Raw genomic sequence first — 15,020 nt, forward strand, 5'->3', positions numbered from 1 at the left:
TGCAGCTATCTCCTTTCCTTCAGTTTTTGTGCTAACATTCGTAACTCCAGAACTAGCATTTCTTATACAGGAAAGCATAACCGAGGTTATAGCACCTAACTCTTTAAACCTAAATGAAACAACATGGGACATATGATTTACTTCTGAGAACTAAGCATTGTGTGCAGAGGTTTTGCAGCTATCTCCTTTCCTTCAGTTTTTGTGCTAACATTCCTCTATCAGAACCTAGCATTTACACTATAGGATAGGATTACCGCTGGTATAGCACCTAACTCTTTAAACCTAAATGAAACAACATGGCACACATGATTTACTTCTGAGAACTAAGCATTGTGTGCAGAGATTTTGCAGTATCTCCTTTCCTTCAGTTTTTGTGCTAACATTCCTATGTCTAAAACTAGCTTTTACACTATAGGAAAGCATTACGTGGGGTATAGCACCTAACTTTTTAAACATAAATGAAACAACATGTCACATATGATTTACTTCTGAGAACTAAGCAATGTGTGCAGAGATTTTGCAGCTATCCCCTTTCCTTCACTTTTAGTGCTAACATTCATATCTCCAGAACTAGCATTTCCTATACAGGAAAGCATAACCGAGGGTATAGCACCTAACTCTTTAAACCTAAATGAAACAACATGGCACATATGATTTACTTCTTAGAAATAACCATTGTGTGCAGAGATTTTGCAGCTATCTCCTTTCCTTCAGTTTTTGTGCTAATATTCGTATCTCTCATACTAGCATTTCCTATATAGGAAAGCATAACCGAGGGTATAGCACCTAAGTCTTTAAACCTAAATGAAACAACATGGCACATATGATTTACTTCCGAGAACTAAGCATTGTGTGCAGAGGTATTGCAGCTATCTCCTTTCCTTCAGTTTTTGTGCTAACATTCGTGTCGGCAGAACTAGCATTTCTAATACAGGAAAGCATAACCGAGGGTATAGCACCTAACTCTTTAAACCTAAATGAAACAACATGGCACATATGATTTACTTCTGAGAACTAAGCATTGTGTGCACAGTTTTTGCAGCTATCTCCTTTCCTTCAGTTTTTGTGCTAACATTCCTATATCTGAACCTAGCATTTACACTATAGGATAGCATTTCCGCGGGTATAGCACCTAACTCTTTAAAACTAAATGAAACAACATGGCACATGAGATTTACTTCTGAGAACTAAGCATTGTGTGCAGAGATTTTGCAGCTATATCCTTTCCTTCAGTTTTTGTGCTAACATTCCTATGTCTAAAACTAGCATTTACACTATAGGAAAGCATTACCACTGGTATAGCACCTAACTCTTTAAACCAAATGAAAAACTATGGCACATATGATTTACTTCTGAGAACTAAGCTTTGTGTGCAGAGATTTTGCAGCTATCTCCTTTCCTTCAGTTTTTGTGCTAACATTCCTATGTCTAAAACTAGCATTTACACTATAGGAAAACATTACCACGGGTATAGGACCTACCTCTTTAAACCTAAATGAAATAGCATGGCACATATGATTTACTTATGAGAACTAAGCATTGTGTGCAGAGATTTTGCAGCTATCTCCTTTCCTTCAGTTTTTGTGCTAACATTCGTGTCTGCAGAACCAGCATTTCTTATACAGTAAAGCATAACCGAGGGTATAGCACCTAACTCTTTAAACCTAAATGAAACATCATGGCACATATGATTTACTTCTGAGAACTAAGCAATGTGTGCAGAGATTTTGCAGCTATCTCCTTTCCTTCAGTTTTTGTGCTAACATTCGTATCTCTTAAACTAGCAATCCCTATATAGGAAAGCATAACCGACGATATAGCACCTAAGTGTTTAAACCTAAATGAAACCACATTGCACATATGATTTACTTCTGAGAACTAAGCATTCTGTGCAGAGGTTTTGCATCTATCTCCTTTCCTTCAGTTTTTGTGCTAACATTCCTATATCAGAACCTAGCATTTACAGTATAGGATAGGATTACCGTGGTTATAGCACCTAATTCTTTAAACCTAAATGAAACAACATGGCACATATGATTTACTTCTGAGAACTAACTATTGTGTGCAGAGATTTTTCAGCTATCTCCTTTCCGTCAGTTTTTGTGCTAACATTCCTATGTCTAAAACTAGCTTTTACACTATAGGAAAGCATTACGTGGGGTATAGCACCTAACTTTTTAAACCTAAATGAAACAACATATCACATATGATTTACTTCTGAGAACTAAGCAATGTGTGCAGAGATTTTGCAGCTATCCCCTTTCCTTCAGTTTTAGTGCTAACATTCATATCTCCAGAACTAGCATTTCCTATACAGGAAAGCATAACCGAGGGTATAGCACCTAACTCTTTAAACCTAAATGAAACAACATCGCACATATGATTTACTTCTTAGAAATAACCATTGTGTGCAGAGATTTTGCAGCTATCTCCTTTCCTTCAGTTTTTGTGCTAATATTCGTATCTCTCATACTAGCATTTCCTATATAGGAAAGCATAACCGAGGGTATAGCACCTAAGTCTTTAAACCTAAATGAAACAACATGGCACATATGATTTTCTTCCGAGAACTAAGCATTGTGTGCAGAGGTTTTGCAGCTATCTCCTTTCCTTCAGTTTTTCTGCTAACATTCGTATCTCTAAAACTAGCATTTCCTATATAGGAAAGCATAACCGAGGGTATAGCACCTCACTCTTTAAACCTAAATGAAACAACATGGCACATATGATTTCCTTCTGAAAACTAAGCGTTGTGTGCAGAGATTTTTCAGCTATCTCCTTTCCTTCATTTTTTGTGCTAACATTCCTATGTCTAAAACTAGCTTTTACACTATAGGAAAGCATTACCGCGGGTATAGCACCTAACTCTTTAAACCTAAATGAAAAACATGGCACCTATGATTTACTTCTGAGAACTAAGCAATGTGTGCAGAGATTTTGCAGCTATCTTCTTTCCTTCACTTTTAGTGCTAACATTCATATCTCCAGAACTAGCATTTCCTATACAGGAAAGCATAACCGAGTGTATAGCACCTAACTCTTTAAACCTACATGAAATAATATGGCACATATGATTTACTTCTGAGAACTAAGCATTGTGTGCAGAGGTTTTGCAGCTATCTCCTTTCCTTCAGTTTTTGTGCTAACATTCCTATATCAGAACCTAGCCTTTACACTATAGGATAGGATTACCGCGGGTATATCACCTAACTCTTTAAACCTAAATGAAACAACATGGCGCATATTATTTACTTCTGAGAACTAACCATTGTGTCCAGAGATTTTTCAGCTATCTCCTTTCCTTCAGTTTTTGTGCTAACATTCCTATGTCTAAAACTAGCATTTACACTATAGGAAACCATTACCGCGGGTATAGCACCTAACTCTTTAAACCTAAATGAGAAAGCATGGCACATATGATTTACTTCTGAGAACTAAGCATTGTGTGCAGAGATTTTGCAGCTATCTCCTTTCCTTCAGTTTTGGTGCTAACATTCGTATCTCTAAAACTAGCTTTTACCCTATAGGAAAGCATTACCGCGGGTATAGCACCTAACTCTTTAAACCTAAATGAGAAAGCATGGCACATATGATTTACTTCTGAGAACTAAGCATTGTGTGCACAGTTTTTGCAGATATCTCCTTTCCTTCAGTTTTTGTGCTAACATTCCTAGGTCTAAAACTAGCTTTTACCCTATAGGAAAGCATTACCGCGGGTATAGCACCTAACTCTTTAAACCTAAATGAAACAACATGGCACCTATGATTTACTTCTGAGAACTAAGCATTGTGTGCAGAGATTTTGCAGCTATCTCCTTTCCTTCAGTTTTTGTGCTAACATTCGTGTCTGCAGAACTAGCATTTCTTATACAGGAAAGCATCACCGAGGGTATAGCACCTAACTCTTTAAACCTAAATGAAACAACATGGCACATATGATTTACTTCTGAGAACTAAGCAATGTGTGCAGAGATTTTGCAGCTATCTCCTTTCCTTCAGTTTTTGTGCTAACATTCGTATCTCTTAAACTAGCAATCCCTATATAGGAAAGCATAACCGACGATATAGCACCTAAGTGTTTAAACCTAAATGAAACCACATTGCACATATGATTTACTTCTGAGAACTAAGCATTCTGTGCAGAGGTTTTGCATCTATCTCCTTTCCTTCAGTTTTTGTGGTAACATTCCTATATCAGAACCTAGCATTTACACTATAGGATAGGGTTACCGCGGTTATAGCACCTAATTCTTTAAACCTAAATGAAACAACATGGCACATATGATTTACTTCTGAGAACTAACCATTGTGTGCAGAGATTTTTCAGCTATCTCCTTTCCTTCAGTTTTTGTGCTAACATTCCTATGTCTAAAACTAGCTTTTACACTATAGGAAAGCATTACGTGGGGTATAGCACCTAACATTTTAAACCTAAATGAAACAACATGTCACATATGATTTACTTCTGAGAAATAAGCAATGTGTGCAGAGATTTTGCACCTATCCCCTTTCCTTCAGTTTTAGAGCTAACATTCATATCTCCAGAACTGGCATTTCCTATACAGGAAAGCATAACCGAGGGTATAGCACTTAACTCTTTAAACCTAAATGAAACAACATGGCACATATGATTTACTTCTTAGAAATAACCATTGTGTGCAGAGATTTTGCAGCTATCTCCTTTCCTTCAGTTTTTGTGCTAATATTCGCATCTCTCATACTAGCATTTCCTATATAGGAAAGCATAACCGAGGGTATAGCACCTAAGTCTTTAAACCTAAATGAAACAACATGGCACATATGATTTACTTCCGAGAACTAAGCATTGTGTGCAGAGGTTTTGCAGCTATCTCCTTTCCTTCAGTTTTTGTGCTAACATTCCTAGTCTAAAACTAGCTTTTACACTATAGGAAAGCATTAACGCGGGTATAGCACCTAACTCTTTAAACCTAAATGAAATAGCATGGCACATATGATTTACTTATGAGAACTAAGCATTGTGTGCAGAGATTTTGCAGCTATCTCCTTTCCTTCAGTTTTTGTGCTAACATTCGTATCTCCAGAACTAGCATTTCTTATACAGGAAAGCATAACCGAGGGTATAGCACCTAACTCTTTAAACCTAAATGAAACAACATGGGACATAAGATTTACTTCTGAGAACTAAGCATTGTGTGCAGAGGTTTTGCAGCTATCTCCTTTCCTTCAGTTTTTTTGCTAACATTCCTGTATCAGAACCTAGCATTTACACTATAGAATAGGATTACCACGGGTATAGCACCTAACTCTTTAAAACTAAATGAAACAACATGGCACATATGATTTACTTCTGAGAACTAACCATTCTGTGCAGAGATTTTTCAGCTACCTCCTTTCCTTCAGTTTTTGTGCTAACATTCCTCTATCAGAACCTAGCATTTACACTAAAGGATAGGATTACCGCCGCTGGTATAGCACCTAACTCTTTAAACCTAAATGAAACAACATGGCACATATGATTTACGTCTGAGAACTAACCATTGTCTCCAGAGATTTTTCAGCTATCTCCTTTCCTTCAGTTTTTGTGCTATCATTCCTATGTCTAAAACTAGCTTTTACACTATAGGAAAGCATTACCGCGGGTATAGCACCTAACTCTTTAAACCTAAATGAAACAACATGGCACCTATGATTTACTTCTGAGAACTAAGCATTGTGTGCAGAGATTTTGCAGCTATCTCCTTTCCTTCAGTTTTTGTGCTAACATTCGTGTCTGCAGAACCAGCATTTCTTATACATTAAAGCATAACCGAGGGTATAGCACCTAACTCTTTAAACCTAAATGAAACAACATGGCACATATGATTTACTTCTGAGAACTAAGCAATGTGTGCAGAGATTTTGCAGCTATCTCCTTTCCTTCAGTTTTTGTGCTAACATTCGTATCTCTTAAACTAGCAATCCCTATATAAGAAAGCATAACCGACGATATAGCACCTAAGTGTTTAAACCTAAATGAAACCACATTGCACATATGATTTACTTCTGAGAACTAAGCATTCTGTGCAGAGGTTTTGCATCTATCTCCTTTCCTTCAGTTTTTGTGCTAACATTCCTATATCAGAACCTAGCATTTACAGTATAGGATAGGATTACCGCGGTTATAGCACCTAATTCTTTAAACCTAAATGAAACAACATGGCACATATGATTTACTTCTGAGAACTAACTATTGTGTGCAGAGATTTTTCAGCTATCTCCTTTCCTTCAGTTTTTGTGCTAACATTCCTATGTCTAAAACTAGCTTTTACACTATAGGAAAGCATTACGTGGGGATAGCACCTAACTTTTTAAACCTAAATGAAACAACATGTCACATATGATTTACTTCTGAGAACTAAGCAATGTGTGCAGAGATTTTGCAGCTATCCCCTTTCCTTCAGTTTTAGTGCTAACATTCATATCTCCAGAACTAGCATTTCCTATACAGGAAAGCATAACCGAGGGTATAGCACCTAAGTCTTTAAACCTAAATGAAACAACATGGCACATATGATTTACTTCTTAGAAATAACCATTGTGTGCAGAGATTTTGCAGCTATCTCCTTTCCTTCAGTTTTTGTGCTAATATTCGTATCTCTCATACTAGCATTTCCTATATAGGAAAGCATAACCGAGGGTATAGCACCTAAGTCTTTAAACCTAAATGAAACAACATGGCACATATGATTTACTTCCGAGAACTAAGCATTTTGTGCAGAGGTTATCTCCTTTCCTTCAGTTTTTGTGCTAACATTCGTATCTCTAAAACTAGCATTTCCTATATAGGAAAGCATAACTGAGGGTATAGCACCTCACTCTTTAAACCTAAATGAAACAACATGGCACATATGATTTCCTTCTGAAAACTAAGCGTTGTGTGCAGAGATTTTTCAGCTATCTCCTTTCCTTCAGTTTTTGTGCTAACATTCCTATGTCTAAAACTAGCATTTACACTATAGGAAAGCATTACCGCGGGTATAGCACCTACCTCTTTAAACCTAAATGAAACAACATGGCACCTATGATTTACTTCTGAGAACTAAGCATTGTGTGCAGAGGTTTGGCAGCTATCTCCTTTCCTTCAGTTTTTGTGCTAACATTCCTATATCAGAACCTAGCATTTACACTATAGGGTAGGATTACCGCGGGTATACCACCTAACTCTTTAAACCTAAATGAAACAACATGGCACATATGATTTGCTTCTGAGAACTAACCATTGTGTGCAGAGATTTTTCAGCTATCTCCTTTCCTTCAGTTTTTGTGCTAACATTCTTTTGTCTAAAACTAGCTTTTACACTATAGGAAAGCATTACGTGGGGTATAGCACCTAACTCTTTAAACCTAAATGAAACAACATGGCACATATGATTTACTTCTGAGAACTAAGCAACGTGTGCAGAGATTTTGCAGCTATCCCCTTTCCTTCAGTTTTAGTGCTAACATTCAGATCTCCAGAACTAGCATTTCCTATACAGGAAAGCATAACCGAGGGTATAGCACCTAACTCTTTAAACCTAAATGAAACAACATGGCACATATGATTTACTTCTTAGAACTAACCATTGTGTGCAGAGATTTTTCAGCTATCTCCTTTCCTTCAGTTTTTGTGCTAACATTCGTATCTCTCATGCTAGCATTTCCTATATAGGAAAGCATGACCGAGGGTATAGCACCTAAGTCTTTACACCTAAATGGAACAACATGGCACATATGATTTACTTCTGAGAAAGAAGCATTTTGTGCAGAGGTTTTGCAGCTATCTCCTTTCCTTCAGTTTTTCTGCTAACATTCGTTTCTATAAAACTAGCATTTCCTATATAGGAAAGCATAACCGAGGGTATAGCACCTCACTCTTTAAACTAAAATGAAACAACATGGCACATATGATTTCCTTCTGAAAACTAAGCATTGTGTGCAGAGATTATTCAGCTATCTCCTTTCCTTCAGTTTTTGTGCTAACATTCCTATGTCTAAAATTAGCATTTACACTATAGGAAAGCATTACCGCGGGTATAGCACCTAACTCTTTAAACCTAAATGAAACAACATGGCACCTATGAATTACTTCTGAGAAATAAGCATTGTGTGCAGAGATTTTGCAGCTATCTCCTTTTCTTCAGTCTTTGTGCTAACATTCGTATCTCCAGAACTAGCATTTCTTATACAGGAAAGCATAACCGAGGGTATAGCACCTAACTCTTTAAACCTACATGAAATAATATGGCACTTATGATTTACTTCTGAGAACTAAGCATTGTGTGCAGAGGTTTTGCAGCTATCTCCTTTCCTTCAGTTTTTGTGCTAACATTCCTATATCAGAACCTAGCATTTACACTATAGGATAGGAATACCGCGGGTATAGCACCTAACTCTTTAAACCTAAATGAAACAACATGGCACATATGATTTACTTCTGAGAACTAACCATTCTGTGCAGAGATTTTTCAGCTATCACCTTTCCTTTAGTTTTTGTGCTAACATTCCTATGTCTAAAACTAGCTTTTACACTATAGGAAAGCATTACCTCGGGTATAGCACCTAACTCTTTAAACCTAAATGAAACAACAAGGCACATATGATTTACTTCTTAGAACTAACCATTGTCTGCAGAGATTTTGCAGCTATCTGCTTTCCTTCAGTTTTTGTGCTAACATTTGTATCTCCACAACTAGCATTTCTTATACAAGAAAGCATAACCGAGGGTATAGCACCTAACTCTTTAAACCTAAATGAAACAACATGGCACATATGATTTACTTCTGAGAACTAAGCATTGTGTGCAGAGGTTTTGCAGCTATCTCCCTTCCTTCAGTTTTTGTGCTAACATTCCTATATCAGAACCTAGAATTTACACTATTGGATAGGATTACCGCGGGTATAGCACCTAACTCTTTAAACCTAAATGAAACAACATGGCACATATGATTTACCTCTGAGAACTAACCATTGTGTGCAGAGATTTTTCAGCTATCTCCTTTCCTTCAGTTTTTGTGCTAACATTCCTATGTCTAAAACTAGCTTTTACACTATAGGAAAGCATTATGTGGGATATAGCACCTAACTCTTTAAACCTAAATGAAACAACATGGCACATATGATTTACTTCTGAGAACTAAGCAATGTGTGCAGAGATTTTGCAGCTATCCCTTTCCTTCAGTTTTAGTGCTAACATTCATATCTTCAGAACTAGCATTTCCTATACAGGAAAGCATAACCGAGGGTATAGCACCTAACTCTTTAAACCTAAATGAAACAACATGGCACATATGATTTACTTCTTAGAAATAACCATTGTGTGCAGAGATTTTGCAGCTATCTCCTTTCCTTCAGTTTTTGTGCTAATATTCGTATCTCTCATACTAGCATTTCCTATATAGGAAAGCATAACCGAGGGTATAGCACCTAAGTCTTTAAACCTAAATGAAACAACATGGCACATATGATTTACTTCCGAGAACTAAGCACTGTGTGCAGAGGTTTTGCAGCTATCTCCTTTCCTTCAGTTTTTGTGCAAACATTCGTATCTCTAAAACTAGCATTTCCTATATAGGAAAGCATAACCGAGGGTATAGCACCTCACTCTTTAAACCTAAATGAAACAACATGGCACATATGATTTCCTTCTGAAAACTAAGCGTTGTGTGCAGAGATTTTTCAGCTATCTCCTTTCCTTCAGTTTTTGTGCTAACATTCCTAGGTCTAAAACTAGCTTTTACACTATAGGAAAGCATTACCTCGGGTATAGCACCTAACTCTTTAAACATAAATGAAACAACATGGCACCTATGATTTACTTCTGAGAACTAAGCAATGTGTGCAGAGATTTTGCAGCTATCTCCTTTCCTTCAGTTTTAGTGCTAACATTCATATCTCCAGAACTAGCATTTCCTATACAGGAAAGCATAACCGAGGGTATAGCACCTAACTCTTTAAACCTAAATGAAACAACATGGCACATATGATTCACTTCTTAGAACTAATCATTGTGTGCAGAGATTTTGCAACTATCTCCTTTCCTTCAGTTTTTGTGCTAACATTCGTATCTCTCATACTAGCATTTCCTATATAGGAAAGCATAACCGAGGGTATAGCACCTCACTCTTTAAACCTAAATGAAACAACATGGCACATATGATTTACTTCTGAGACCTAACTTTTGTGTGCAGAGATTTTTCAGCTATCTCCTTTCCTTCAGTTTTTGTGCTAGCATTCCTATGTCTAAAACTAGCTTTTACACTATAGGAAAGCATTACGTGGGGTATAGCACCTAACTCTTTAAATCTAAATGAAACAACATGGCACATATGATTTACTTCTGAGAACTAAGCAATGTGTGCAGAGATTTTGCAGCTATCCCCTTTCCGTCAGTTTTAGTGCTAACATTCATATCTCCAGAACTAGCATTTCCTATACAGGAAAGCATAACCGAGGGTATAGCACCTAACTCTTTAAACCTAAATGAAACAACATGGCACATATGATTTACTTCTTAGAAATAACCATTGTGTGCAGAGATTTTGCAGCTATCTCCTTTCCTTCAGTTTTTGTGCTAATATTCGTATCTCTCATACTAGCATTTCCTATATAGGAAAGCATAACCGAGGGTATAGCACCTAAGTCTTTAAACCTAAATGAAACAACATGGCACATATGATTTACTTCCGAGAACTACGCATTGTGTGCCGAGGTTTTGCAGCTATCTCCTTTCCTTCAGTTTTTGTGCTAACATTTGTATCTCTAAAACTAGCATTTCCTATATAGGAAAGCATAACCGAGGGTATAGCACCTCACTCTTTAAACCTAAATGAAACAACATGGCACATATGATTTCCTTCTGAAAACTAAGCGTTGTGTGCAGAGATTTTTCAGCTATCTCCTTTCCTTCAGTTTTAGTGCTAACATTCCTATGTCTAAATCTAGCATTTACACTATAGGAAAGCATTACCGCGGGTATAGCACCTAACTCTTTAAACCTAAATGAAACAACATGGCACCTATGATTTACTTCTGAGAACTAAGCATTGTGTGCAGAGATTTTGCAGCTATCTCCTTTCCTTCAGTTATTGTGCTAACATTCGTATCTAGAGAACTAGCATTTCTTATACAGGAAAGCATAACCGAGGGTATAGCACCTAACTCTTTAAACCTAAATGAAACAACATGGCACATATGATTTACTTCTGAGAACTAAGCAATGTGTGCAGAGATTTTGCAGCTATCCCTTTCCTTCAGTTTTAGTGCTAACATTCATATCTTCAGAACTAGCATTTCCTATACAGGAAAGCATAACCGAGGGTATAGCACCTAACTCTTTAAACCTAAATGAAACAACATGGCACATATGATTTACTTCTTAGAAATAACCATTGTGTGCAGAGATTTTGAAGCTATCTCCTTTCCTTCAGTTTTTGTGCTAATATTCGTATCTCTCATACTAGCATTTCCTATATAGGAAAGCATAACCGAGGGTATAGCACCTAAGTCTTTAAACCTAAATGAAACAACATGGCACATATGATTTACTTCCGAGAACTAAGCACTGTGTGCAGAGGTTTTGCAGCTATCTCCTTTCCTTCAGTTTTTGTGCAAACATTCGTATCTCTAAAACTAGCATTTCCTATATAGGAAAGCATAACCGAGGGTATAGCACCTCACTCTTTAAACCTAAATGAAACAACATGGCACATATGATTTCCTTCTGAAAACTAAGCGTTGTGTGCAGAGATTTTTCAGCTATCTCCTTTCCTTCAGTTTTTGTGCTAACATTCCTAGGTCTAAAACTAGCTTTTACACTATAGGAAAGCATTACCTCGGGTATAGCACCTAACTCTTTAAACATAAATGAAACAACATGGCACCTATGATTTACTTCTGAGAACTAAGCAATGTGTGCAGAGGTTTTGCAGCTATCTCCTTTCCTTCAGTTTTAGTGCTAACATTCATATCTCCAGAACTAGCATTTCCTATACAGGAAAGCATAACCGAGGGTATAGCACCTAACTCTTTAAACCTAAATGAAACAACATGGCACATATGATTCACTTCTTAGAACTAATCATTGTGTGCAGAGATTTTGCAACTATCTCCTTTCCTTCAGTTTTTGTGCTAACATTCCTATATCAGAACCTAGCATTTACACTATTGGATAGGATTACCGCGGGTATAGCACCTAACTCTTTAAACCTAAATGAAACAACATGGCACATATGATTTACCTCTGAGAACTAACCATTGCGTGCAGAGATTTTTCAGCTATCTCCTTTCCTTCAGATTTTGTGCTAACATTCCTATGTCTAAAACTAGCTTTTACACTATAGGAAAGCATTATGTGGGATATAGCACCTAACTCTTTAAACCTAAATGAAACAACATGGCACATATGATTTACTTCTGAGAACTAAGCAATGTGTGCAGAGATTTTGCAGCTATCCCCTTTCCTTCAGTTTTAGTGCTAACATTCATATCTCCAGAACTAGCATTTCCTATACAGGAAAGCATAACCGAGGGTATAGCACCTAACTCTTTAAACCTAAATGAAACAACATGGCACATATGATTTACTTCTTAGAACTAACCATTTTGTGCAAAGATTTTGCAGGTATCTCCTTTCCTTCAGTTTTTGTGCTAACATTCGTATCTCTCATACTAGCATTTCCTTTATAGGAAAGCATGACCGAGGGTATAGCACCTAAGCCTTTAAACCTAAATGAAACAACATGGCACATATGATTTACTTCCGAGAACTAAGCATTGTGTGCAGAGGTTTGGCAGCTATCTCCTTTCCTTCAGTTTTTGTGCTAACTGTCTTTTCTCTAAAACTAGCATTTCTTATACAGGAAAGCATAACCGAGGTTATAGCACCTAACTCTTTAAACCTAAATGAAACAACATGGCACATATGATTTACTTCTGAGAACTAAGCATTGTGTGCAGAGGTTTTGCAGCTATCTCCCTTCCTTCAGTTTTTGTGCTAACATTCCTATATCAGAACCTAGCTTACACTATTGGATAGGATTACCGCGGGTATAGCACCTAACTCTTTAAACCTAAATGAAACAACATGGCACATATGATTTACCTCTGAGAACTAACCATTGCGTGCAGAGATTTTTCAGCTTTCTCCTTTCCTTCAGTTTTTGTGCTAACATTCCTATGTCTAAAACTAGCATTTACACTATAGGAAAGCATTACCACGGGTATAGCACCTAACTCTTTAAACCTAAATGAAAAACTATGGCACATATGATTTACTTCTGAGAACTAAGCATTGTGTGCAGAGATTTTGCAGCTATCTCCTTTCCTTCAGTTTTTGTGCTAACATTCGTATCTCCAGAACTAGCATTTCTTATACAGGAAAGCATAACCGAGGGTATAACACCTAACTCTTTAAACCTAAATGAAACAACATGGGACATAAGATTTACTTCTGAGAACTAAGGATTGTGTGCAGAGGTTTTGCAGCTACCTCCTTTCCTTCAGTTTTTGTGCTAACATTCCTATATCAGAACCTAGCATTTACACTATTGGATAGGATTACCGCGGGTATAGCACCTAACTCTTTAAACCTAAATGAAACAACATGGCACATATGATTTACCTCTGAGAACTAACCATTGCGTGCAGAGATTTTTCAGCTATCTCCTTTCCTTCAGTTTTTGTGCTAACATTCCTATGTCTAAAAGTAACATTTACAGTATAGGAAAGCATTTCCGCGGGTATAGCACCTAACTCTTTAAACCTAAATGAAACAACATGGCACCTATGATTTACTTCTGAGAACTAAGCATTGTGTGCAGAGATTTTGGAGCTATCTCCTTTCCTTCAGTTTTTGTGCTAACATTCGTATCTCCAGAACTAGCATTTCTTATACAGGAAAGCATAACCGAGGGTATAGCACCTAACTCTTTAAACCTAAATGAAACAACATGGGACATATGATTTACTTCTGAGAACTAAGCATTGTGTGCAGAGATTTTGCAGCTATCTCCTTTCCTTCAGTTTTTGTGCTAACATTCCTATGTCTAAAACTAGCATTTACACTATAGAAAAGCATTACCGCGGGTATAGCACCTAACTCTTTAAACCTAAATGAAACAACATGGCAACTATGATTTACTTCTGAGAACTAAGCATTGTGTGCAGAGATTTTGCAGCTATCACCTTTCCTTCAGTTTTTCTGCTAACATTCCTATATCAGAACCTAGCATTTACACTATTGGATAGGATTACCGCGGGTATAGCACCTAACTCTTTAAACCTAAATGAAACAACATGGCACATATGATTTACCTCTGAGAACTAACCATTGCGTGCAGAGATTTTTCAGCTATCTCCTTTCCTTCAGATTTTGTGCTAACATTCCTATGTCTAAAACTAGCTTTTACACTATAGGAAAGCATTATGTGGGATATAGCACCTAACTCTTTAAACCTAAATGAAACAACATGGCACATATGATTTACTTCTGAGACCTAACTTTTGTGTGCAGAGATTTTTCAGCTATCTCCTTTCCTTCAGTTTTTGTGCTAGCATTCCTATGTCTAAAACTAGCTTTTACACTATAGGAAAGCATTACGTGGGGTATAGCACCTAACTCTTTAAATCTAAATGAAACAACATGGCACATATGATTTACTTCTGAGAACTAAGCAATGTGTGCAGAGATTTTGCAGCTATCCCCTTTCCGTCAGTTTTAGTGCTAACATTCATATCTCCAGAACTAGCATTTCCTATACAGGAAAGCATAACCGAGGGTATAGCACCTAACTCTTTAAACCTAAATGAAACAACATGGCACATATGATTTACTTCTTAGAAATAACCATTGTGTGCAGAGATTTTGCAGCTATCTCCTTTCCTTCAGTTTTTGTGCTAATATTCGTATCTCTCATACTAGCATTTCCTATATAGGAAAGCATAACCGAGGGTATAGCACCTAAGTCTTTAAACCTAAATGAAACAACATGGCACATATGATTTACTTCCGAGAACTACGC

The sequence above is a fragment of the Dasypus novemcinctus genome, chromosome 28 (assembly GCF_030445035.2).
Source record: "Dasypus novemcinctus isolate mDasNov1 chromosome 28, mDasNov1.1.hap2, whole genome shotgun sequence".
Taxonomy (NCBI): domain Eukaryota; kingdom Metazoa; phylum Chordata; class Mammalia; order Cingulata; family Dasypodidae; genus Dasypus; species Dasypus novemcinctus.